Below are 27,116 nucleotides of genomic sequence, written 5' to 3' on the forward strand. Positions count from 1 at the left end.
GAGTCAAAATGGGAATGGGGAAAGTAGCCAGAGAGCTTATAAACATACCAGAAAGACAGACTAATCATTTTAGTTCCTATTCTCCAGCAAAATTAATGTTACCCTGGCAGCATGTTATCTGGTACATCCATCTAGTGTATTAAACAAGCAAAGCAACAAATGTCTGCCTGAGAGCCGTATGGTTATCATATGTTTGTGAAGTAGGGATCTGCCGATTAAATGCATTTTAAATTTAATTTTCTTTGCATGCCGTTTGCTTACTCGATAAACCCTTTGTGTATCAGCCACAACCCCAGTGACTACAGAGCTGCTTGTCCATGATTTATCCGCATGGCAGTTATTAACAAATGCCACTGCAGTGTTAGCTCATGAGTGTATTAAAAGGGCATTCAATATATTCTGCCAGCAGGTAAGCAAGCACATATCTACGCTGCAAGAGCTTATATTACTCTATGGCTTAGATTGAAGATACAAAATTTCACTAGTTTTCAAATTCAGTTGCCATACAAGATTGTTAGGATTGCTACCTCAGATCTTGGATACTGCCCTGTCTGATCATCCATCACTCCATCACCAGCTGTGGGGCACATCTGGTCATCACAGCTGGTGAGAAGGGATGGAGGACAGATCCTGTTCTTTCTCCATGTGGTATAACCCAGTGTAGGTCCCAAAATAAATAAATTTAAAAAACCAACCAAAACCCTTGATCAGCTGCTATCACAGCAGGCCTTGCTTCTCTTGAAGTGTGACAGCTTCACCGAATGTCCTATCTTCTGGCTGCCATTGACTCAGCTGTTCTGATGACACAGAGGGCCATGGATTCCACAGGCAGGTGGCTGATTTAGGGCAATGGGAAGACTTTGCCTCTACATTTTGAGGTCCATTGGAAATATTTGCTTATTAAAAACATCACACATGCTTGATGGGCTGTGCTCAGCTCAGCTGATCACAAGTCGCGCAGGCCATTTTTGCTTAACAGCATTTGTCAGACAGTATTTGCTTTTGTGATGAACTGATGTGCAGATCAGTACAGCTCATATTCTTGGATAAGAGCTATCCAGCAAGGGAAATAATAGTTTAAACCAACTCTCTTCCAGTGCATTTAGTGATGCAGCTGACTCTTGTAACTGGAAGGGTCTTCAGATGACAAATTCAAGGGTTTACCTCCCAACGTCTTGCCAAGCCTGTTCCAAATCAGACCCAGAGCCCTCCAAGGATGAGGAAGGGACATAGCTCAGTGGTAGAGCATTTGTTTTGCATACAGAAAGTCCCAGAATAAATCCCTAGCATCTCAAGATAGGACTGAGAGGACCTGCTGCCTAAAAACCTGGAGAACCACTGCCGGGCATTGTAGACATAGATTGGTCAATGGTCTGATTCGGTATAAGGCAGCTCCCTATGAAAGGTTGTTGGGGAAGGGACGTAGCTCAGTGGTAGAGCATCTGCTTTGCATGCAGAAGGTCCCAGGTTCAATCCCTGGCATCTCCAGGTAGGTCTGGGAATGTCCCCCATTGGAAACATTGGAGAACCAGTGCCAGTCAGTGTAGACAGTACTGAGCTAGATGGACCAATGGTCTCACTCAGTAAAAGGTAGCTTCCTATGTTCCTGTGGTTGGGCTCACCTCCAGACCTCCTTACTGTCATGTACGCCTCATTTCTAAAACTTACCCCTCCAAGGAGTACAGCCTTGGGGAGACCTTGTGGCAGCAGAAGCCTCAGGCTTAAGGTCTTGATGTTCCCACACATACTTTGGAGGTGTCTATAGATGCGTCAACAGATGTGTCCTGAACAAGCATGAAGGCATTAAACCCTTTGGCCCAAGGCCTCAACGACCAACAAACTATAAGAACATAAGAAGAGCCCTACTGGATCAGGCCAGAGGCCCATCTAGACCAGCCTCCTGTTCTCCCAGTAGCCAACCAGATGCCGATGGGAAGCCTCCAAGTAGGTCCTGAGTGCAACAATGCTCTCCCCACTTGCGGTTCCCAGCAGCTGGAATTCAGAGGCACACTGCCTCCAGCAGTGGAGGTAGAACAGAGCCATCATGGCTAGTAGTCCTTGATAGCCTTGTCCTCCATGAATCTGCCCCCCTATAAAGCCATCCAAGTCATTGGCCATCACTGCATCTTGAGGGAGTGAATTCCATAGTTTAAGTATGTGCTCTGTGAAGAAGTATTGTGTCTGTCCCATATCTTTCTACCTTCAACTTCATTGGATAGCCCTGAGTTTGAGTATTATGAGGGAGGGCCTCCCTATCCACTTCCTCCACCCCATGCATAATTCTATACACTTGTATTTTGCACACAACCTTTACCCTTGCCAGGATAGAGTTGTGAAAGGGGACTCAGCGCAAGCAAGCAAGGCTGTTGGTGGGGAGTTTTCTCCGGCCTAACTAAAATTGGTTCCAAAGTTATAATGGGTTCATTTGCACCCAAGTAAAATCAAGCTCAAATTAACTTGAGTCAAGCCAGTTACGTGTCGAACTGAGGAGTTCAGCCATCACCAAATGTGTTTGATGCATGAATTCAAAACGACATGAGATCTTTCTTTCTTTCTTTTTTACTTAGGCAAAAAAAGAGAGATTAAAATGTTTGTTCTAAACAACCAGGCATGCTTTCCTAACATGGACATTTGTGCACATCCTCCTTACCATGCAATTATTATTTATTATTATTTATTTATTAGATTTATATCCTGCCCTTCCTCCCAGAAGGAGCCCAAGGCGGCAGTTATCTTGTCTTTTTCACAGATGGAAGCTAATAAATAGGGCACTAAAACATACACCTTGTTTAAAAATTAAATAGGGCACGAACAGATTAAGTAGGGCCACATGAAGCACTTTGTTTGAGAACAGTGCAAGGCATGGTTCTTTCTGACTACGTGCATCTGCCTACCTAACATATTCCTGTCCAGGGTCCTGTGTTTTCAGTGAGTACCCTTACTCCAGAATACCACTGGTCGACAGGACAAAATAGGCATAAGCAACCTGGGAAGGGTAGTAGCTCAATAGAAGATCATCTGCTTTGCATGCATGAAGTCCCAAATTCAATCCTTGGCATCTCCACGTAGGGCTGGGAGCAGGAATGGCAAGAACTGTCAGCTTAAGTTCTCTTAGTTTCTCATTTTCCCAGTCATAAATTTGGTTCTTCACATTTCTGCTGCAATTAGAGCAGTTTATTTTTTAAAAATCCTCCTGAAGATTTGTCAGGATTTTAGTGTTTTTCAGGATTTTAGTTTAATTTTTAGGATTTTCTTCTAGTCAACCTATATTTGTATAAGGCTTTGACAAATGTATCCATTTTTGCAAACAATGTCTCCTCACATTATGCATTTTTAATGCAAACTTTTCCCTATCCTATGTATTGTTGTAAACATTGTTTGGAGAGCTGCATTGTAAAATTTGGGTAAGTGCAAAGTTTGAAGGAAACTGTGTTTCGCTTCTCATATTATTTCAAAAAGTGAAAATCTGATAGATTTTGGCTTTAAATATGAATGTAATTTAATTTCTCCTCAATCCCTATTTCTGACGAATCCCCAAACTTGGCAGCTCAGGAGTTGATGTAAATCTATCCCAACTCCTTGCAAGTACCTCAGAGGGGGCTTTCTGTGGTACTGCCCTACCTATCTATTAAGATCTGCTAGGGATGCCCTGCTTATTATTCTGACTTTAGCTTCTGGCTGGTGGGCGATGACATGAGACAGGGCATTCTCAGTGGTAGCCCCCTAATTATGGGCCTCCCTCCCAAATATCATTTGGTTGTCCCCCATCTTGACTTATATAAGTTCAAGGTAAAAACCTTTTTTGCTTACCCAAGCAGGGATGTAGTCATCCGGGGGGTTGTAGACCAGTTACTTTTTTGGGAGCAGGGTCCCAGCTGGGTCCCTCTCTATGAGCCAATAAGCATGAAAAGAATGCATGTCAGCCACTGATAAGAGTCCTTGTCATTTTGTGCTGATTGGAGCCAATCAGAGTGAAAGAAGGTGAATCAGCCACTGAGAAGACTCCTCTCAGTAGCTAACACAAAGCCTCCCCTTTCATGCTGATTGGCTCCTACGGACATCTGTTGCAGTGGAGTGTTGACTCGCAAGATGACAGGGAGACCAAGGGAGATGAGAGAAAGTGGAAAGGGGAGGGCATGGCTGTGACAGGGGCATGGCATGGCTCTCATGAAGGGACCCTGTACTTCTGAATTTCCCACTGCACTACTGGCCCCAAGCCTTTGAATGTAACTGACCTTCTTTCCTGATACTGCTGCTTTGTATCTGTTGTTAATTTTATTTTTCAAAAGTGTTGTGCCATGTACTGCTGGCTGTTCTATATTCCCATTGAGAGGAAGGATGGGATACAAGTATGAAGAAGTAAGTAACCAGACTGTAGGATGCAAGAGTATGTTTTATTTTTAAAAGCACTGTTGAAATTATTTAACAGATTGCCATTTAGGCTTCTCTCTGTGTGTCACACACACACATACACACACATATATATTTTGGTCCTTTCCTACTCAACAAATTAGAATCCTGCATCCCTTTGATTATATTACAGGCAAACAGGAAATGCCAAAACAAGTCAAAAGCAGCCAGTCCAGAAACGAAATTCCTATCACTGAGTCTGCACTAATTACCAGTCTCAGCAAATGTCGGTGGCCAGTCATTGTATACTCCCTGTGGATAAATCCTGATAAAGAGCTGGCTGCTCTCTTTAGAAAATAAAATAAAATAACATTTTTTTAAAGGATGGACCATGACTTCAATTGTTATTTTGGCTTTTGCAAGATGACAACAGTGGGGGAAGTCAGGCCAACGTGTAGATAGACAAAACAGATATTGCAAGAGGAACTTTGCAAGATACTGTCACTGATGACCACTTCTCTTCTCAGAATCTCCCCCTCAAGCTTTTGATTTAAATTAGGAGTGGGAAACATCAGGCTCAGAGGCCTCTAGGCCACTCTGCTGGGGAAAAACAGAAGGGAGTAGAAAAAGAGGACGACCAAACAAGAGATGGATTGATTCCATTAAGGAAGCCACAGACCCGAACTCACAAGACCTGAACAGGGTGGTTTGTAACAGATGCTATTGGAGGTGACTGATTCATAGAGTCGCCATAAGTTGAAATCGACCTGAAGGCACGTAACAACAATATGTATAGATGTGAAAGTTGGACAATGAAAAAAGCAGATAAGAGAAAAATCAACTCATTTGAATTGTGGTCTTGGAGGAGAGCTTTGTGCATACCACGGACTGCGAAAAAGACAAATAATTGGGTGTTAGAACAAATTAAACCAGAACGATCACTAGAAGCTAAAATGATGAAACTGAGGTCATCCTACTTTGGATACATCATGAGAAGACATGATTCACTAGAAAAAATAATAATGCTGGGGAACACAGAAGGGAGTAGAAAAAGAGGAAGGCCAAACAAGAGATGGATTGATTCCATAAAGGAAACCACAGACCTGAACTTACAAGATCTGAACAGGGTGTTTTGTAACAGATGCTATTGTAGGTCTCTGATTCATAGGGTCGCCATAAGTCGTGATCGACTTGAAGGCATATAACAACAATAACAAAAACAACAACAAGGCCTCTCTACCTGGAACTTGGAAATTCTCCAAGGTCCTCCTTTTCCTAGCCTGTATGTTCCTGACTGGAATGTGTCCTTGAGCTCTGATCATGCTCTGATCATGCTTCTTGTTTGCCTAGAGGGGGGATAGGGAGGGGTGTGCGCGAGTGTGCAGTCAATGGTACAAAGGTAAAATGGCCATTTGTTGCTCCGCACACTGGCCATGTCCACCACTGTCATGGGTCCCTAAGAGAACCCCTGGCAAGGTTGGGAGAAGGGAAAGTGGAGTACAGACACTGGGGAGAACACTGCCAGCACTGATGATGGAGATGAGGGGGTTACAGAGGGGGTGTCTCCAGAAGCCTTAAATCCAACTGCTAGAGTTGCTGAGGAACGTTCAGCCAGCCTTTCTTCATCTCAGCTGACTGGTGGAACGTTCGGTTGGCATCAAGGCGAGGCATAATATTTGAAGAGATGGCCTGACACACACTTTGGAATGTCTACGGCAACAGAAGATGAAAGTAATTCAGTGGGGATAGAGATTGCCATGTCGCTCCCCCACCGTGGCCTTGCACCTCGTGCTGAAAAGAGCCCGAATTAATTCATAGTGTTCAGTGTCCTCTCTTTTTCTGTGTATAGGAAGTAGCACTGCTTGTTATTGCTGTTGTGACAACTTGTCCACTGTTGCTTCCAATGTCTAGCGTGCCTTTTCCTGTTTGAATCCCGGTTTAGGTCTAGCATAAGATACTAGATCATAGAATCATAGACTAGTAGAGTTGGAAGGGGCCTATAAGGCCATCGAGTCCAACCCCCTGCTCAATGCAGGAATCCAAATCAAAGCATTCCTGACAGATGGCTGTCCAGCTGCCTCTTGAATGCCTCCAGTGTCAGAGAGCCCACTACCTCTCTAGGTAATTGGTTCCATTGTCGTATGGCTCTAACAGTTAGGAAGTTTTTCCTGATGTCCATTCGAGATCTGGCTGTTCTGATTTCTGAAGTAAAGCTTTATGCAGAAAAACCCAGTCTTCGAGTCCCGAGTCACTTTCTTTGGCTGGGAGCCCGGACATATGGCCCTCAGAAGCTTGCCCAGAAGGAAACATGGCCCTTGGTTTGAAAGGTTCCCCACCCCTGGCTTAAATTAATCTTTGTTCGCAAGTGCAACACTCCATATGCGTAGCTGCATTTGCTGATATGCATCCCTTGTTGCTCTATCCCACTCTACCTCCAGTTATCTTCCCCACTGTCAAAATTTAGACTGTAGCCTTCTCAAAGGCTGGGACCGACCCAAGTTCATAGGCACTATATATATATATATATATATATATATATATACACACACAAGTGCCAAGCACAGTCATTTCCCCCCTCCCCATTAATTTCTCACATTTGTCTCTCCCTCTGAAAAGCCCCTGGAAACTTCAGCTGGTCCAAAACATGGATGCCAGACTTTCGACTGGAGCCAAGCAGGCAGAGCACATCACTCCAGCATTGTTTTAACTGCATTGTCTCCTTCCTGAGCTCAGTTCAAAATGTTCCTTCTTACCCTTAAAGCCTGAAGTGAACTTTAAGGATGAAGACGCACTCACGCACAGTCGTTCAGATCTCAGCATTATAATTACTTCCTAAGTTTGCAGGCAACCACCAAATGCTCTCCAGATCAGGCTCTGGCTTACTCTGTTTCATAAGTTGTGTACACAGACTATAGTTGATGTTCCAGTGCTTGTGCACTTTTTTTGTTGCTATTTCACTGTACTGGAAATGTTTTTCATGTCTGACTGGTTCATATGTTCTGATAGCTTATTTTATCATGTGTTTTAAATGTTAAGACATTTATATGATCAAAATGAATTCTTTTGGGGGGTAGTTATATTGTGGTTGAATGGACATTGGAATGTTATTTTAGTGTTATACTGATATGCATTTTTTATGTGTGAGTTGTGAGCCGTTTGGGGCACATTTGTCCAGAAAAGCACCATACAAATCAAACCAATAATGATAACAACAACAACAACAACAACAATATAGTGGATATTTAAGGATTGCCTATCCTATGTATACCTACTTTGGGTGGACAGATTGACTTAAGTATGCCCCACTTCATTTTCACTGGCATAGAATCATAGGTCCTTTCTCGCCCATTTTTCATGGATTTTGGGGATGAAAGCACGAAAAAATTTCTTTTAAAATATTCACTTGATTATATGCAGTATGATGTGCTCTATTGTATGCATTTTTTCATGATCCCCGCCCCAAGATATGTTTTCAGGGTTGGTTTTTTCTGTAAAGTACACATTGTATGCACTTGAACCATAAAGTATGTATCTTTCTGCATGCTTTTTTGCGCACTGAAACTGCATTGCAAAATCCACAGAAGTGTGTAAACTGATTGCGTTTTGTTCCACAAACTTGTGTAATCCATAATCCTCAGGCAAGTTTGGGACTGTCAGATGGGGTCAGTCCACTGAGATAAGTGGACTGAGAACAAAATCTCTTCCACCCCAAGTAGCCATCCACCAGGATGACTGGCAGGACCCAGTAGCACTGATGCCTACCCTGCTTGGGCTCTCCTGCCCAGTTGTGTCTTCTAGCTAGTGTTTGCCAAGTTTTAGTGTATAGCACAGTGGGGAGGAGAGCCTGTCTGGGAAGCCAGAGTCTCCAAGTTCAAATCCCTGCTCGTGTCTCCTGGGTGTCAAGGACCAGCTAAAGATTACCCCCACAGTGAGTGGCTCAGGGGTTACGTGCCCTGCCACCTGTGCAGCCGTGGGCAAGCTGCATAGTCCCAAGGAGCCCAGTTGCCCCCCAGCTGGCAGTTGTGGACAAGGAAGGGGCTGGCTTGTGCAGCTGTGGCAAGCTCAGCAGGCCCTAGCCAGCTGGGGAGGACTAGCCTCAGATGAAGGCAATGGTAAACCTCCTCTGATTATCTCTTACCATGAACACCCTATGAATACAACCAAAAAAAGGATTCATAGGGTTGCCATAAGACGGAATCAACTTGAGGGCATACAACAACAAAGTGACGGACAGTTTGGAATATTCACCATTTTCATCTTCCACAATACTCCACAGCAAGACTATGCCAGGACCAAAACAGCACCCCTCCATGCCCAAGAGGAAGGTATCAACATGCCGGGACCTCAAAGTCTGCAGAAGAAGAAAAAGCCTTTAGGGGGGAAAGGGTGGAGACACCCCCCAAAAAAACACAGCCCAATGAGAGGACTGAGCATGTTCAGGAGGTCTGGAATGCTCACTGAATATTGAGGTGTGGGGGCATAGAAAACCAAGCTGCGGGAAAATGAAATGGAGCATCCTGGAAAAGAGCATGGCTGCATAGGTTGAAACACTAAATAGGAGCATTCTACCCTGCACCATTTTGCTGCCACTCCCACTTGTGTCTTCAATTTTGTATTTTTAGTTTTAGGATTTGTTATGATTATTTATTACATTGATATCCCTCCAGTGGAGGCTGGTCCATTCGGGCAAATGGGGCACTGCCCCACCAACCTCAGTAGCCTTCAGCCAGCCCCCTACCTGCCTGCCTTTTTGCTTACAACCAGTCCGGAGGGGGTAGCACAGCCCACCACCTTCCTCCTCCTCAGTCTCAGTGTTGCTCCTCGCAGAACTCAACAGGGAGGGGGAGGATGGGGAGAAAACTAGAATTTGTTGGCTCCGCCTGCCATTGGCTCTGGCTCCACCTACTTTTAGGCTCCCTGTTTTTCTCCCCACCAGTCCCAATAGGCACCAGCCACTACCGAATCCTACCCTTCGTCCCAAAGGAGCCCGGAGTGGCATCATAAAACAATTTACATTGAAAGCTATCTTGAACAAGAAATATAGGATATCATAGGGATCAGGGTGGGGCACCTGTGGCCCCCAGGTCTCGATTTGGCCCCTGAGGCCATTTTGTACAAGTTACATCCACCTGATGTCATAAGTGGGGCAGGTGAAAACTTAGCTCAGCTGAAAGGGGTTTGCAGGCACCACCAATCATCCGAATGGAAGTGCCAACAAGCCCCGATGCAAGCACTGGGCAAGGCAGATCTTTGAAAGAGGCTTCTTGAGACCCAGCAATCAGCTATTTGTTGGGTCTTGCAGAGGGCAGTGCAAAGTGCGCTGTAAGACACACGTAGGGCAAAAAAAAAAGGCAACCTGATATCATTGACAGGCGATTGTGACATCACAAAGGGTGGAGGAGATAACGATCTGGTCCAGTGGCCAGAACCAATTCCTTGCCCCTAGACAGATTGATATTTTTATTTTATTTATTTAGACAGTTTATATACTGCTTAACTACAATCGTCTCTAAGCGTTGTACAATAATACAATACAATGAAAATAAAAATCGGTTAAAACTATAAGATCCAAACTAAGTTAAAATGCCTGCTGGAATTTAAAAAAGAGTCTTCATTAGGTGCTGGAAGTTCAACAAGGAGGGGTCCTGTTTGGCCTCAACTAGAAGGGAGTTCCATAAAATTGGTTCACAGGGCTGAATGCATGGTGCCTGGTGGATATGAGCTGTGCATCTGAGTCATGGGGAACAACCTCATCATCATCATTTATATCCTGCCCTTCCTCCCAAAGGCTGCTCAGGGCAGCAAAGCATTAAAACCTTCTTCAAAACAAAACATCTTAAAAGCATCTTAAAAAAAATTCCAATACAGATGCAGACTGGGATAACAGAATCTACTTAAAAGGCTTGTTGAAGGAGGGAGGTCTTCAGTAGGTGCTGGAAAGACAACAGAGATGGTGTCTGTCCAATATCTAAGGCGAGGGAGTTCCAAAGCACAACACTAAAGGCCCTATTCCTATATTGTGCAGAATGAACTTCCTGATGAGATGGTATTTGCAGCAGGTCCTCACCTGCAGAGTCCAGTGATCAACTGGGTATATAAGTACAAGACAATCTTTCAGGTATCCTGGTTCCAAAGCCAGCACCTTGAACTGAGCCTGGTAGTGATTCCCCTGAAGACCGCAGTGACCAAGCAGGGATCTAGATAGATAGATAGATAGATAGATAGATAGATAGATAGATAGATAGATAGATAGATAGATAGATAGATAGATAGATAGATAGATAGATAGATAGATAGATCTGAATACAGTTTCAATACAAAAAAGCTCAGGCCAAAATACTTCCCCCTCTTTATCCTCACAACAACCTTGTAAGCAGTAGTAGACAGCGAGGGAGTGGCACTCACCTGACCTCTGGTTGCCCACATTGCCGCTGGATACCTGGATAAAGAAATGGAGGGGTGTGCCAGCGGGGAGATTAGCGCAGTGCAAATGCACCAGTGGGAGCACCAGGTTAGCATTTGCACCACACCAACCTCTCCCTCCCTCCTTGGTATGCAGCGGCAATGCGGGTGACAGGAGGTCAGACTGACACACACACACACACCGCAGTCTGCTACTGCCTGCAAGATAGGTGAAGTGGAGAGAGTGCCACTTGCCCAAGGTTATACCCAGCGTCATACTGAGGATGAAACTAAACTAAAATGGGCAAGAATTTCGATTCAGTTCGCATTCCAAGATGAATTTATCAAATTTGCTCTTTTCTGAAACAATATGAGAACTGAAACACTTAATGTGCACTTATTTGAATGTTGTGAAGAGGTTTGCCATGAATGTGTACATTAGTCAAAACTCCCTACAAATATGTGTTTATTAGGGGAAAATGCATTAAAATGCTGGATTTTCATTAGAATTTTTTTAAATTTCCAAATTGCTGCAAAAATGGGGAAAACAACTTAAGACTGGAAAAATGAGAAATGGAGAGAACTGAAATTGACAGATCTTTCCATTCCTAAACTGAATCCTGTCCAAGTTCAACACTATCCGCTACACCACACTGCCTATATGTATCAATACTATAGTCCAATACGTACTCTATTAATGGTTTTATGTCCATATTGTAGGTGTGCAGGAAAGCACTGGCTTGCCTTTAAAAAAAAGCCCACAGGTAAGTATTCTCATCTTTCTCTCCATCCATTAACACTCATCTGTATTGATGTCAGAAATGAAAGGGGGCGGGGGGAGATGGCGGTCACCGCAACAGCTTCCAATTTGCCCTTTCACCTTCGTAACAGGGCTGGTGGCAGAGCTGAAGCTTAATCAATGCAATGGAAGTGACATTTTGCAGTCAAATCAAATTAAATGGCAATGAAAGGAAAATCTGTGGTCCAACCTAAAGGCTGTTCCCTCTTGCCACCGAGGTCATCACCATGGCAACTGAATGCTACAAATGCATCGGGTAAATCCTTAACAAATCTGCAGAAAGCATGTCCAATTGAATATAATCAGGCTTCTTTTTAAAAAAGAAACTATACATATTTCAAAATAGATGTGCCCCCCAAGAAACAAAATCAAAAAAGCTTCAAACAGCATCTTGACACTAAAAGTGACAAAAGAGAAAATAAATAAGTTCATATGGAAAGGAAAGAGGACTGGGTCAATCTTCCCACTGTTGAAAGATACATGGGCGCATGCAAAAAAAGATACAGCCAACCACAAGTGTATGGCAGGTATAGGGAACCTTTGGCCCTCCAGATGTTGTTGACCTACAACTGCCATCATCCATTACTATTGGCCATGCTGGCTAGGGCTGATGAGAGTTGCAAGGGCCAAAGGTTCCCCACACCTGGTATAGGGCTATCTAGGAGCTCATGATAAAAGAGAATTCACTAATGGGTTAAAAAACCCTTGCAATTTAAGAACATACGTATAACCAACAGATATTTCTATCAAACTTTAAAAAGCAGGGAAATTGGGCAGCTATAGTGCATGCACCAGGGGAGCAGGAGACCTGACCTCCTCTCTGAGATATTGTACTGCTCTACAAATTTGTAAAAATGCAAACACAATTTGGGTTGGTCTTAGGCACATGTTACCAAATTCTTCCAGGCTACACAGGAAGTGGTTTAGACTATTTGTAGGGCAGTACAATTTCTCAGAGAGGAGGTTAGGTCTCCTGCTCCCCTGGTGCATTCACTAAAGCTGCCTTATTTTCCTGCTTTTTAAAGTTTGATAAAAATATCTATTGACTTAAGAGGTTTGTTTTTTTTGCCTATTAGTGCATTTCTCTGCTTTTTAATCTGGGAGGTAAAACTTAGATCCTGTGTAGGTTTGCTGAGAATGGATTGATCATTTCAATGGATTGAAACCTTTCTCTATCCACTCTCTCCATGCCATGCATAATTTTATATACTTCTGTCACGACACCTCTTACTTCCCTTTTCTCTAAAAAGCCCCAAATGTTGTAATATTTCCTTAAAGAGGAGTTGCTCCATCCCCTTCATCATTCTGGTTGCCCTTTTCTCAATCTTGTCCAGCTCTACAATATCCTTTTTGAGGTGAGGCAACCAGAACTGCACACAAATTTCAAATGCAGTTGCACCATAGATTTGAATAATGGCATTATGATGTCAGCAGTTTTATTTTCAGTTCCTTTCCTAATGAATGGCAGGGTAGTATATTTCAGTTTTAAACATTAGTACAGTGGAACAGGCCACCTCAGAAGGTGGTGGGCTTTCCTTTGCTGACAGTATTTAAGCAGATGCTGTACAGACATCTGTCAGGGATACTGTAGTTGCATCCTGCATGGCAGATCCTGAATTGAGCAGGGTGTGGACTGGATGACCTCAAATTTGCAAAGACCCTTCCATTGCTGTGGTTCCATTACAGCCATAAAATAGTTCAAAGAACTCAATTTTTTCTATTAAAACCAAGAGCAGGACATAAAACAATTAGGCGTCAAAACAAGGAGGCAGAACTTTTACCCACACACTACAAGCTCAGCAAAATGAAAAGATCTCAGCAGCTTACCTGGAGCTTGAAAGAGAGGGCCAATCAAACCCCCTTAAGGGAGGAAGCTCTTGTATTAAGTCATGGCAGGCACACGTGAATGAGCTTTCACAGACAGAACACCATAGATTGAACCATCGCCTCACATTCCCTCGAACTACCAGTGTTGCATAGTGGTTAGCAGACTGGGACCTGTGAGAGCAGGGTTCTAATCCCCATTCAGCCATGAAGCTCACTGGGTGATTATGGGTCAGTCACTGCTTCTCAGCCTACGCTACCTCACAAAGTTATTGTGAGGATAAAGTGGGGAGGAGAAAGCACATGGACACCACCTTGAGCTCCTTGGAGGAAAGGGAGGATACAAATATAGTTATGATCATCATCGGGGAAACTTCATGTATACATTTGATGGTCAGCAGCAGCCAAGTGTGTGTAAGCCCAGTCTCTCAAGAGACTCATTTTCAAGAGGTATACAGGTCTACATCAAGTACACCATGCTTTGCAGGAACCGTCTCTAACCTGTTGCCCTCCTGAGAGAATCATAGAATCATAGAGTTGGAAGGGTCCTATAAGGCCACCAAGTCCAACCCCCTGCTCCATTGTCAGACAGCCCACCACCTCCCTAGGTCATTGGTTCCATTGTCGTACTGCTCTAACAGTTAGGAAGTTAAGACTACAACTGCTAGACTACAACTCCCAGCATTTCTGATCATTGGCCATGCTGGCTGGGGCTGATGGGAATTGGAGTCCAACAGCATCTGAAGGGCACCTGGTTAGTCACCCAGTCTTTACAGGAACAGGGAGCAGGGACCATCCCGAAAATGTCACATGTTGGGGGTGAAGAATGGGGAAAACAAAGCTGTGGCAAAGGAGGGATTTAGTATTTATTTGTTTGCTTGTTTGTTTGTTTGTTTTTATTAGATTTATATCTCACCCTTCCTCCCAGTAGGAGCCCAGGGAAGCAGACAAAAGCACTAAAAACAGACTTTAAAATATATTAAAACAAAACATCTTTAAAACATTTTTAAAAGCTTTAAAACATCTTTTTTAAAAAGAAAGAGAGAGAGAGAGAGAGACAGAGAGAGAGAGAGAGAAAGGTTTAAAAACATCTGAAAAAGCAATTCCAACACAGACGCAGACTGGGATAAGGTCTCCCCTTAAAAGGCTTGTTGAAAGAGGAAGGTCTTCAGTAGGCGCAGAAAACATAACAAGAGATGGCCCTTGTCTAATATTTAAGGGGAGGGAATTCCAATATCGTTTAAAATGGGAGCAAAGTGTGGGAAGCAAGATCAAGTGGGAGTTTTAAAGAGGACTTTAAAAGTCTGACATACTTTACAGACAGCCCCGTATTTATGCCTTCTGCATACTTGACATATTCCAGCCACTTAAGCCCCCGTTAATCTCTCTGTTTTACCATCATCTTCCTGAGTATACAACTGCTGTCAAACTGGGGGGAAAGATCAGTCCTTTAAGGGTTAAGGGCCCCATTTATTTATAAAATATGTCCAAGGCTTGACTCAAGGCCACAAAAAGAGCAAGGAAAATTGATTGTTTCATGATTTCTGTCATGGACTCTCAACAGCTTCCCTGAAGCAAAGAAAGCAGACCCAGAGTTTATTGATCTACATGGACTGGCCTAGGAATTGACCTGGCATTGCAACCGTTTGAGGAGCAAACCACATCATTTGCTAAGATCTGAACACTGAAATCCAACTGATACAGTGTTGCTTTATGTGTTACATTTCTGGCTATCATGCCCCAGTTAAAAGCAACAGACAAGCTGTCATGAAATAAATAGCAGCATTTCTCAAATCCATCCCTACTGGGAGGAGGGGCGGGATATCAACCAACCAATCAATCAATGAAATAAATAATCCAGATAGCAATGACGACACCTTCCAAAGAGATAGCTCCATAAAATCTAAAATGAGTATGAGAGCCAGTGTGGTGTAGTGGTTAAGATGTTGGACTACAACCTGGGAGACCAGGGTTTGAATCCCCACATAGCCATGAAGCTTACTGGGTGACCTTGGGCCAGTCACTGCCTCTCAGCCTCATGAAAACCCTATTCATAGGGTCGCCATAAGTCAGGATCAACTTGAAGGCAGTACATTTACATTTTTTAGGGACCGAGTGATATATCTGAATTAATATTCTTGGACAAAGGGCTACCAGATAAGGTTCTTTGACAAATTGGGTCCTTTATGGAGGATAAGACTATCAATGGCTACTAACCCTGATGGCTATGCTCAACCTCCACTGTCAGGGGCAGTATGCTTCTGAATACCAGTTGCTGGAAACCGCAGGAGGCAAGAGTGCTGTTGCTTGTGGGTTTCCGATAGGCATCTGGTTGGACACTGTGACAACTAGTTCCTGGACTAGATGGGCCGTTGACCTGATAGAGCAGGCTCTTCTTATGTTGTTACGATACACTGAGAAGTCTGCTTAACTTTATGATAGTGAGGTGGTTTGAGCTGATTTCACAAAGCCTTAATATAGTTGCTCCAATCTTACAAGTGATTCCCCTGACTGGATTCCTTATTAAATAAACCCAACACTTGTTATATTCATTACTTATGAAGAAAAATATATTTTATGCAAAGGTTTCCAAATGCTTTTTATGGACTGTGCTGAAACATGAGATTTCATGGAAGCAATTTGTTCACCAGAGATGCTTCCTGCTTGATTAGTGCATCAGTAACAGAATAAAAAATGTGTCTATTTTTCTTTCCTGGAAGGGCTACAGGTACCTCTTCTCAAGTCCTAAACTTGATCCTGCAGCTGCAGCCACTCTTATGGTCAGTTGCCAACTTTTCAGCTAGCTACTGCAGCAGCTTGGCAGACATCAGTAGGTGTTGTTTACCTCCATGCTACGAAAACATTCACCTGCAGATCTCTACAGTTCAGGCTGCTGTTAAAAGCACAGGAACAGGGCAGGCCATTTTTCTTTCTCTCTTGTCAGCTGGCAACTCTATTTAGGTACCAGCTCAATGACATTTGTCAGGCCCAAGCCCCCAAGTGGATACGTTGATTGCAACACTTATGACCCAGGGAACAAGGGGAACAGCTTATTTATTCAGGATACAAGCACATATAATTCCTAAGAACCTCCTTTCCCCCGCTGGCATAGTAATCCTTTGGCAGCTTGCTCTGTCTACCTATCAATCGATCGATCAATCATCGATTTATCTTTATAATCCTATTTGGGCATTGCTGTCCCTGCAATCTCAATCACGTAGAGAAAAACACTGGAACAGTACATGCTTGCCCAATTGCACCCCACATCAGTTCAACCTCCAAACTGTCGATATGTTGGGGGAACATCTGTAGAGGAGAAGAGCACGAACCCTGCAAACTCACTCAGCAGGCTTCCTCCAACATGTCAACAGTGCATGATCGTGGAGGCAGGGCGACCATGGGCAACCCCACTGTCTCTCATCACATGATTTAGAGCACATATATTCACATGATTTAGATCACCTGAAGAGGGCTAGTATGTCTGTGCTGCTCTCCAGCCCAAAATGGGAATCACCCCAAAAGCAAGCAAAGGGATCTTGTGCAATTTCAGACGATTCCCCCTTTGCACTGCAACCCCATACAAAACAGCCCCCACTGCTCAGGGTTCCCTCCAAGCATTGGATCCAATTGGATTCAACCCAATACAGTTAACAAACACACAATACCAGGGTAATAGAAGTCAGCTTTTATCGTTCAATCTAGAAGGGAAAGCAAGTGTTAAAAGCCTATTGAAATAAGCCAGTCTTCTTTACAAGGCATTGGAAAATAGGGTGCTACCATAAACAAGGCCCTATCCAGCGTACACACCAACCTGTCCTCAGATGGTAATGAGATGCAGTGCAGAGTCACCTCAGAGTCCATCTTAATGGAGGGATCACGTTCAAATGGGAGCAAGTGTTCCTTCAAAGACCTTCATGCAAACCAGTTTACATCTGAGTACCAGAATTGTATCATGGTATGTAGGTAGAGTTGTAAGAGGACCAGAAAAGAAAACAGCCTACCCTGTAACTTGATGTGCATGCTGACACAACTCCAAATCATGGTTTGGCATCATGAAAATAAGCACAGAAGACTAGAGCTTCCATCACAGTTTGACACTGGTTTGTGCAAAGCATAGTTTGCTGGGTTTAGATGAAACAGCAAACCATGGCTTGCCATTAAACCGTGATCAGAAAATTCTAATCACCACATGCGAGGGAAGAGGGATGGGGAAGGAAGGGGGGGTTGTGTTATATCTGATTAGGACCATAATCACCTGTTAATGCTCACACACATTGAGCTAAAGCTAAAATTGAGCTAAAGGCATAGCTACAGTAACCAGCTGAAAAGCTGGCAACCTTATACCTGAATCAAATAATGGAAACATGACTACAGTATTTAGATCTGCACTGGCTACCAGTTGTTTACCGAGCCCAATTCAAGGTGTTGGTGTTAACACGGTTTCGGTCCAGTGTATCTAAAGGAGCGCCTCCAGCATCACCAAGTATGCCGCCTGACGAGATCAGCCTCTCAAGACCTTCTCTCGGTCCCACCAGTTAGAACAGCTAGACTGGTGCGGACCAGAGAGAGGGCATTCTCGGTTGTGGCCCCCACCCTCTGGAACTCTCTGCCATATGACCTACGCCATGTCCGCTCCTTGGTAGGCTTCCGCCAAGGACTAAAAACATGTCTGTTTCAGCGGGCATACAGAATCACTAGTTAATTTTAATTCTATAGTGTACAGATGTGGGTAAATTGAATATGTTATGATTGTATTTATATGTGTATTTTAAATTTTAATTATGTACGCCGCCTAGAGTGGCTGTTTATTCAGCCAGATAGGCGGCCTAAAAATAAAATTTTATTATTATTATTATTATAGTTGATGTACATTATCCATGCTGATTCAATTCAGCCATCAAAAAAAAAGTGAAAAGAGGCAACTTCTTCAATAAGTTAAATCACTCTTAATAAGTAACAACATTACATTAGTCATTAAGAAATAAGAACCTGGAACCCCAAATAATGCATTCAGAACCTATAGATCTGAAAAAGAACATAACAAAGCCCCATAAATATGTTTGTTCATTAAGTACGGGGGGGAATGGAGAGGGGTAGCCCAGTCTTTGTGTTCCTATCATGTCAGGCAGCACCAAACCGTACGCAGTTTAGTATGACTACAAAGTGAGGCCCGTAGTCTTCAATGGCAGAGTTTTTGATCACGCTAATTAACAGCCATTTTGTTTAAAATAAACAGATACGACTCTAATTGCCTTTTTTACATAAGAAAGGGAAGATCTTAAAAGTGAATGCATGCCAAAAAAAAAAGTGTGTGCGTGGGAAGGGATAAGATCAGAGAGGCACATTTTCAGGCTGATAAGCAAGCTCTGTGAGAACAGGAAACCAAATGGAGTTTGAGATGCTCTCTGGATTGACAGCATGCTAGGAACAGAAAAAAGGGGGAATATTGTTCCGTAAGGATGGACTTGCTGGATCAGATTAATGGTCCAACTAGCAGCCTGTTTCCTGCAATGGCTAAGGAAATCCTTCTGGGAAGTCCATAAGCAGGGGATAAAGCCAACACATCCCAGTGATGTGGGTTTTCCAGGAAATTTTCCTGTGCAAATTAGTCTCAAGTGGCACTGTGCATCCCTACCACACCCCTGGTTTTCTAGTTTTCTTTACATGGCTCTTGCAAGCTATTAAGAATTGGCTATTTTTGATATATATGTTTTGGTCTTGCCCTCCTTGAAAGAAAGTTATGAAGCAAAATGTGCAGGTTTCCTTCTAAACAATTTCTGTGAAATGAGCCAGCCTAACAGTTCCTGTTTGTTGGTGGTATTAGCTGCAATTGATAATTAAGCTTTATGGACACCAGGCAATAGGAATCCATGGAGTCCTACAGAGCTGCTGTTTTCCCCTCTGCTTTACTGCCCTTTTTCTGGCTGCTGTCTCATTTTCTAGTCCTTGGAATCTCTGTAGTTTGCACAGCAACAAGAATGCAACCAGGATGTAGTTTTTTCCTAAGAACCAGGATGCATCCTTCCTGTGGGGTTCATTTGAGATCAGGTACTCCCCATAAGTTATTTTTCTTCAAATACTGCTACACAATAAGTGCAAGTGGATACTGAAGAATCCCCGATGACATATGCAAAAGTTATGCAAATCTGCATCCTCTTTTGCAAGTGGGTCAGGGACTCAATCCATATACAGTGTACTGGGCCCAAAAATCCTGTTGGCACCCCTGATGTGGTGTCATCCACAAATCATTCACTCCTGACTCTAGATTATTTATGAAATGTTAAATAGAACTGGCCCCTGTGCACATTCTTGACACATCTGACTGCATACTTCCTTACAATCTGAAAACTATTCCTAGCTGGTTTCATATCCTGTTTCATAGTAATATTTCTTTATAACAGGAAACAAACCAACTACTATCGAAACACTAAAATAAATGCATGAAGGGAAGAAGGAGAGGCTGAGCTGGAATTCCATGGGTGACACATGACATATCAGTTTAATAAGCCATGGTTTATTGATAAACCATGGTTTATTAAAACATTTAAGCAGGCTCAGTGTTGTAAGCCATGATAGCAGGGGATGGACCGGCGAGCAGGAGGGGGACAAGGAGGACTTGGACTGGGATGTCCCAGTCAGGGAAGGACTCAGCAAGGGGAGGGACATCAAAGCAGCCACCACTTCGGGCGTTGACGAGTCACCTCCAGCTGTCCCAGACACCCCCCTGGAGAGACCAACAGACTCGTCTGACACTCCTCTGCCTGACAAGGTGCCTCCCCAAAGAGGGAGAGGATGGGACAGAGGCTGAGGCCCTGCCTTTGCCCTGGTCCAGGAGGTGAATGTGGCGGGAGATTCAACAATCCCAGCTCAGGAGGAGTCTGTGCCTACGCGCGTGCACCCAACAGTGACTCAGGGTACATGCAAGCAGGGAGCCTGCCCAGCACTATTTAAGGTGGGCACGAGGGAAGGGTTAATTGTTGAGTCAATGTCTTATTGCCACCAAGTTATGTCTAGTTAGCTAGAGAGGGATCTGAGTAAGTTGTAGGTAGATTCATGAAGCACACTGAACTGAAACTTTCTCTTGCTCCAATAAAAGAAAAAGACTACAGCTGTGTCTGAGTCTGAGTTCTTCGAGTTCAGGCAGGACAGCTTGACTCACCCACCACCTCCTCCAACCGGCGCCCCCATGCCAAAGAGGATGGAAGTGAGCAGCAGAACCAGAAGAGGACTACCAGAGAGCCTTCGAGTCCATGTTAACTGATCTACAGAATCTCCAAGTCGAGACCCAGTACCTTTGGTCAGAGAACCAGACCGTGCGCCTCCAAGTGACCCAGCTGGGGGCTCAAGTGACAACCTTGCAGCAGGGTCAGGACCCCATCCAACCCATGCCAGCGCCTTGTGTCAAGACGTGCGTGGGTCTGCCCCTCCATTACAGTGGGAAGCTGGAGCAGTTCTCCACATTCATTGCCCAGTGCGAGTTCTACATTCAAGTGCAGCAGTCGGATTTCCCTAATGACTCCTTGAAAGTGGCCTTTGTCATCAGCCTCCTGGAAGGAGAGACTGACCATAGGAATGACCCCGTGTTGACCCAGTATGATAAGTTTGTTGAAGCCATGGTGGAGATCTTTAGAGACCTCCAGCGGAAAGCCTTTGTATCCCGCTAGTTGGGAATCCTGCAGCAGGGTAAAACCTCTGTCGGGACTTACACTAACACCTTTTGTATCCTGGCCCAAGAGAGAGATTTTAAAGAGTCCGCCTTGATGTACCTATACTATAACAGCCTCAGCAGCAAGATCCTTGATGAATTGGCGTACACCCCACAACCAAATGCTTTCTTGGAGCTCATCCAGCTGTGTCTGCAGATAGACAGCAGATTTGAAGGTCATCACCTGGAGTGCAAGGCCGAGATGGCCCAAATCCTGCCTCCTATACCTCTCCACTCAAACACTTCTCCCCCAGCATGGGAACCTCAACCCTGTCCGGGGTGGCACCTATGCAGATGGGGGGCACAGGCACGCCTGACGGAGGCAGAGGCAGAGAAAGAGAAGTGGTCATGAAGCGCACTGAACTGAAACTTTCTCTTCCTTCAATAAAAGAAAAAACTACAGCTGTGTCTGAGTTCTTCAAGTTCGGGCAGGACACTCAGTATATGTGAGCGGCTTTGAACACTCAAAAGTGCTATGTAAATGCATCTTCCCAAGGCCTAAGACATTGTGGGACCTTTTGCATACGAAAGAATAACTACTGCACCATGATCCTGTGTTGCCTGCTGAACCCTGATTATGAATACATAGGCCTTGGCGATTTTGTTTTGTTCCCTTTTTGTAATTTTTTCACAAATTGTTCTGGCAGTGTAACTGAATGTCAGGATAAGAATATTTATAACAAACAGATCAATTGGAAAGATTCATTTACAGGATGATTATATGCAAGATTATAAACAGCTCACTAGCGTGGTGTATGAGAGCCAGTGTGGTGTAGTGGTTAAGGTGTTGGACTATGACCTGGGAGACCAGAGTTCGAATCTCCACATAGCCATGAAGCTCACTGGGTGACCTTGGGCTAGCCGCTGCCTCTCAGCCTCAGAGGAAGGCAATGGTAAACCCCCTCTGAATACCGCTTACCATGAGAACCCTATTCATAGCGTCGCCATAAGTCGGAATCTACTTGAAGGCAGCCTCCCCCCCCCCATGGCAGGGCACTTAGTACAAGCCTGTAGCAGGATTTGTCCTAGTCCAAGAGAAGAGAGAAGAAGAGTTGGAAGGCTGAGCTGTATTTAGGGGGACAATGGCCCATTCATTCACTTTTCCTGAATACACTGTCATTACCTCCTTTTCAGTGCCAGTTAAAGACGCATCTTTTTGCCTGGGCCTTCACAGGGGACTGATAAAACAAGCTAGCTCTGTCTCCTGGTTGTTTTAAAAAGAATGTCAGGATTCGTATCTGATGTTTACATTTTATTTTGATTTTAATGTGACTTTTATTGTGCTCATGTTGTGACCCGCCCTGGCATCACGACCGATGAAGGTGGGATAAAAATGGAAAATAACTAGATTCCCTAAGAAAATGCATATGAAACACTTTCAATACTCAGGAACTGCCCCTGTAAAATGTCCTGCTTTAATGGGTTTTGAGGCAACCCATTTATGTGCTGTCTGAAAGTCTGATAATTTGAACAGAAAATGTTGATGTAACCAAATGTTAACAGGATGCTGAATTCCCTTTTATTAGGGAGATGTGCTCTAACAACTGGCAGAACTGGAACATGGTGAGGGGGAGGAGCTGGAAGCGACTACAGTTGCTCTGAAAATGTGTAACATCTCTCCCTCATTTATATAGCAACTTTCCTCTTTGAAGTGCCAAGAGTTTAAACACAAAAGCCATCTTTGGGGTGGAATGCAGCTGTTCGACGGCACAGTAGCAGAACCACACAGCAAGAAGTTTTATATTTGTTTAGATACTGGCATCCTGTTCTTCTGTGAGAAACCTCCGAATGGTTTACATGGAGCTCACTGGGACTCTCCCAGACATACGCTGGCTTGAGGCCTGCACAGTTTTAAGATAATAACAATAGCATCATGTGCCCTCAAGACTGTTCTCTGGATGTTCTACAGAAATGGAGTTGCCACCAAACCCTGCTGAAAGCAAATTGGGAGGTGAATATGGAGACTCCTGATTGGGCTAAACCAAGGATGGGGAACCTCACCTGTAGCCCTCCAGGTGATGCCAGACTCCAGTGCCCAGTCATCCCTAGCCATTGGCCATGCTGGCTAGGGCTGCTAGAGGTTGAAGTCCAACAAACACCTGGAGGGCCAATAGATTATGGGAATGAACATTACGGACATATAAGGGTCGACAGGAACTTCTTTGCTTCAATATTGAAATTTGGAATTTGCATAACCTGTTGTGCGTGAAAAATTGTTTTATATTGTAACAATGATGCTGATGCTGAATATAAAAAAGGAGGTAAACAAGTTCAGGAGACAGGGAACTGGGGAGAGCACTGTTGCACTCATATTCTGCTTGTGGGCTTCCCATGGGCATCTCATTGTTCACAGTGAGAATGATGGATTATATGGGGTTTTGGCCTGATCCACCATGGCTCTTCTTATATTCTTATGTTCTAATGGATGATTAATAAACATAACTTTATATACATAACAATTCCATCTATCAAGTTTTCTGAAAATCTCTGGCATACTTAAGGTCATCTGGAAAAATTGCACTGTACTATGCATTTCAGTCAAGACACTCCTTCCTGATCTGCATTTGTACCCCTGCAATACCTTTGCCTAATTTCAAACCTTGCTTGAACTGAAAGGCATCAGTGTAATTCTGAACCATATGCTTTCATATTGTGCTTGAATAAATGCATCTTGATGGCAAAGCCATCATAATATAACTTCAAATAGCAGAGTAAAAATAAATTAGTGGATTGGCTTGCATCATGAGGAACAGCCTATTTTCATATCAAAGGTATAGATGAATTGTTATTGAGTCATGATGACCTATAATATGCAAATCAATAGCACAGATCAGAATATATAAGGAGATGCTTAACTAACCCATCTATCTTATTCATTCTCAGTAAGCTGCAATCGTTATGAAGAAATACCTTAGTTGAGAATATGTCTCAGCAGATGCTGAGAATAACGTCAATAGTAACATATTGTACATCTGTGTTAACACTCTACCTTGGCTTCAGATCACAAAAGCCACATTTATTCGTTGCTCAACTGTGCAGAATGGACTGACCCTAGGGCAAAACTGGAGGGAGGTGCTTTCAGCTTTCACCAAAACTTTCAGCTGCCAGGAAAAGCATTCTCTTTTTGGCATTTGCGTCACCGGTCCTGAAAGCACTGCCTTGGCTGCGAGTGAGCTACCAGGTCCAATTCAAGGTGTTAGTACTAGCATAAAGCAATCAGAGCAAGTGCAAACTGTACAAATTGTATCAGGCCATCAAAATAAGCACAAATTGTGAACAAGAAAAATGAAAAAATGGGTGAACTTGCAGGATCACATATACATTATAGGAGGAGACATTCCAGTCATTTTAATCTTACTGATGCCTATTTAGGACCTTAATTATATAATGGGAGAGAGAAAGTTTCTCATAGCATGCAACATCTTTCCTATTTCTAATGGGAGACTGGTCCAATGACATGTTCAAACTGGATTCTTTGTCATAGAGATAAACCCTGCATGCAGGAGGCCAAAGGATCAGTATGATTGATTTTATTTTATTTACGGTCATAGACCAAACTGGACATATACAAATACACAAACGCACAACAGTATTGAAAAGAAGCATTAAACATAATACTCTTACTGCATATTAAAACAGTAAAATTAAAATATTAAAATGAAAAAGAGCATTGTTTAATCATTATTTTTCAACAGTCAATAGCTGCTGCAAAAAAGCTGGCTACTTTTATTGTGACCTGGGGGTTCCGGTCAGATAACAAATACTCCAGATAAAATAAATCTGATCTACCTGGGATTTTTATTAAAATCGGAGTAATAAAACTAACTCTAAAATAACAGTAAAAAGAACAATAAAACAACACATGATGAATTATTTCCACTTCCCCCGACCCACAAGGGCACAGACGCTCCTGGAAGTACATGATATCGTTATATGAAGAGGATCTCAGAATGCAAGATTCTGTCTAGGAACCTGCTACCAGTCAAAGCTGAGAATGTTGAGCTACATAGTTCACAGTTCTAACTCAACAAATGGAGAATAGGTTCATATGCAGGATTCTAAACCTCTATACCCTGCTGCTGATTTTCTCTCTCGCAAATTCAGAAATCCCTACAAGCAGGCGGGGTAAGGATACAGAGTGGGAGGTATAGCCTACGGTGATATGAAGAAAAGAAGATTCTCAGGTTAGATCACAGGAGCCTGAGGCATTACTGCTGTGCTGTAGTAATCTCTTCCCTGAGGGTGGGCCCCGCCATGCAGCAGGTGAAGCAACTTACTTCAGAGGGAACCAGGAGGAGAGGACGGATCAGAGGTTGCCAGACCTTCTGGGCTAGTAGGCACATTAGGAATATTGTGAAAGTCCTGTGGGCACCAGTCACAAAAATGGCTGCCACGAGGCAGTGGCATAACACAAAATGCCTGCTGAGGAGGTGTGGCATAACACAAAATGGCTACCACATCTAAAACAGCATAAAAAGATAGGGCCACAGAATAGTGTAACAGCTGCCCCACAACGGGTGGAAAGGCAGCAACAGCAACTGCCACCACCCTTGCTCTTTGCACCTCTCCTCTGTTCAGAACAGAGACGCTGGGCATCCAATCCTAGCATCCAAAGAAATGTCAGCTTATTGAAAGGGGTGTAAGAGAGGCTGAAGAGCAAACAGCCTCTTGTGCATTGTGAATTTTGGGGGAGATATTTACTGAGACCTTCCATAGGTGCCATTGGAGGTACTGGTGGGCACACTGGTGGCTGCGGATGCCATTTTGGTGGCCATGGGATAGGCAAAGGCAGGCACTGGTGTCTGAAATGTGTAGCGAGTATCTGTAAAGCTGGGGTTTGCAAACGTGCCCACCAGGCCCAAAACAGTTGACAACCCCTGGACCAGATGCTACTGGAGAGTAGCTACAGACCCAAAGACGTTGTGAGGGGCAGCTTCATATATGTTGTTCTGTTTGGTGTGGCTCTGAATTAAACAATGATAAAGAAGGCAGGGTTTTGTACTGTACTCACTCCCAAATTCACGCCTGTTGAAAAAAACTCCCTTGCTCTGGCTCTCATTTCTTGGATGCTGGTTTAATTATAGCAAACGTTGGTTGCCCTTCTTCCCCAACCCGACAGTGTCTGGAAGTTTGTAACCCGCCTCTGCATTTCCCTGCCTCCCAGGCTGATCTTTTCTCTCTTCCTTTCTCTCAATGAGCCTTCCGACACTTCCAGTCAAGAGAAAGAGCTTGCATGGGGATTGAGCTCATTCTTTTAGCCGTTCTCTAGCTCACTTGAGCTTCCTGTTTGAGGTGCTGCAGCTGTTTCTGGGGCTGCCGCTGCTGCAGCAACAGAAAGTTTCAAAAAGAAAGGAAAGGAACATTGTGGGGAATCCCCTCCAGTCACTTGCATTCCTCTTACTTGTAAAGCAAGGGTGACGTGTCTAATCAGGGGGGAAAGCGAGGCAGTGGGGCATGTGTGTGGTATTTTAAGCCAGCAAAGGAAATGAGTCAGAATTCTCCTCCACTCATGTTGCGGTGGAACACTGGAAAAGAAGAAGGCTACCCTGCTGTTGCAGAAGTTCAACTGGACTCTTTCAGCGAGGGCTACTAGGCATTTGTGAAGCCCATTTTCCCCCTTTGTTTCAGGATGGGCGAATCTGTCCATTTGGTTCCTCTCCATTTCTCATTTTTTCAAATCTTCACTTCTTCACATTTCCACACCAGTTCATGGATTTTTTTTTAAAAAAGTCCTCATGAAAATTGAGCAGCATTTTAGTGTGATTTTTTCCTAATATACATGTTTGCATGCAATTTTGCCAAAAATGCACATCTTTGAATGGCAAGTTCCCCTTAAATAATGCCTCTTTACGTGTTATATTCACTAATGTAGCCATTTCCATGCACGCTTTTACTCCAGCAGATGCATTACTTGGCTGGAGAACTGCACTGCAAAAATTTGGAGAAGTGTGAATTTTAAAGGACGGCTGTGTTTCAGTTCACATATTGTTTCAGAAAGTGCAAATTAGATAGGTTCGCCTTTAAGTGCAAAGTGAG

At 43.7% G+C, this 27,116-nt stretch overlaps 1 protein-coding gene and 1 non-coding gene across 3 annotated transcripts in view; one reads left to right on the plus strand and one right to left on the minus strand.

The window, feature by feature from the left end:
* SOX5 (SRY-box transcription factor 5) overlaps nt 1–27,116 on the minus strand; it is a 1,141,232-nt gene that overhangs the window by 1,024,992 nt on the left and 89,124 nt on the right. The gene's annotated exons all lie outside the window — the stretch shown is intronic.
* On the plus strand, nt 1,419–1,488 carry TRNAA-UGC (transfer RNA alanine (anticodon UGC)). Its single transcript has one exon. It is a non-coding gene; the product is annotated as a tRNA-Ala (tRNA).

This window comes from Rhineura floridana, chromosome 8 (genome assembly GCF_030035675.1).
Source record: "Rhineura floridana isolate rRhiFlo1 chromosome 8, rRhiFlo1.hap2, whole genome shotgun sequence".
Classification (NCBI taxonomy): Eukaryota; Metazoa; Chordata; class Lepidosauria; order Squamata; family Rhineuridae; genus Rhineura; species Rhineura floridana.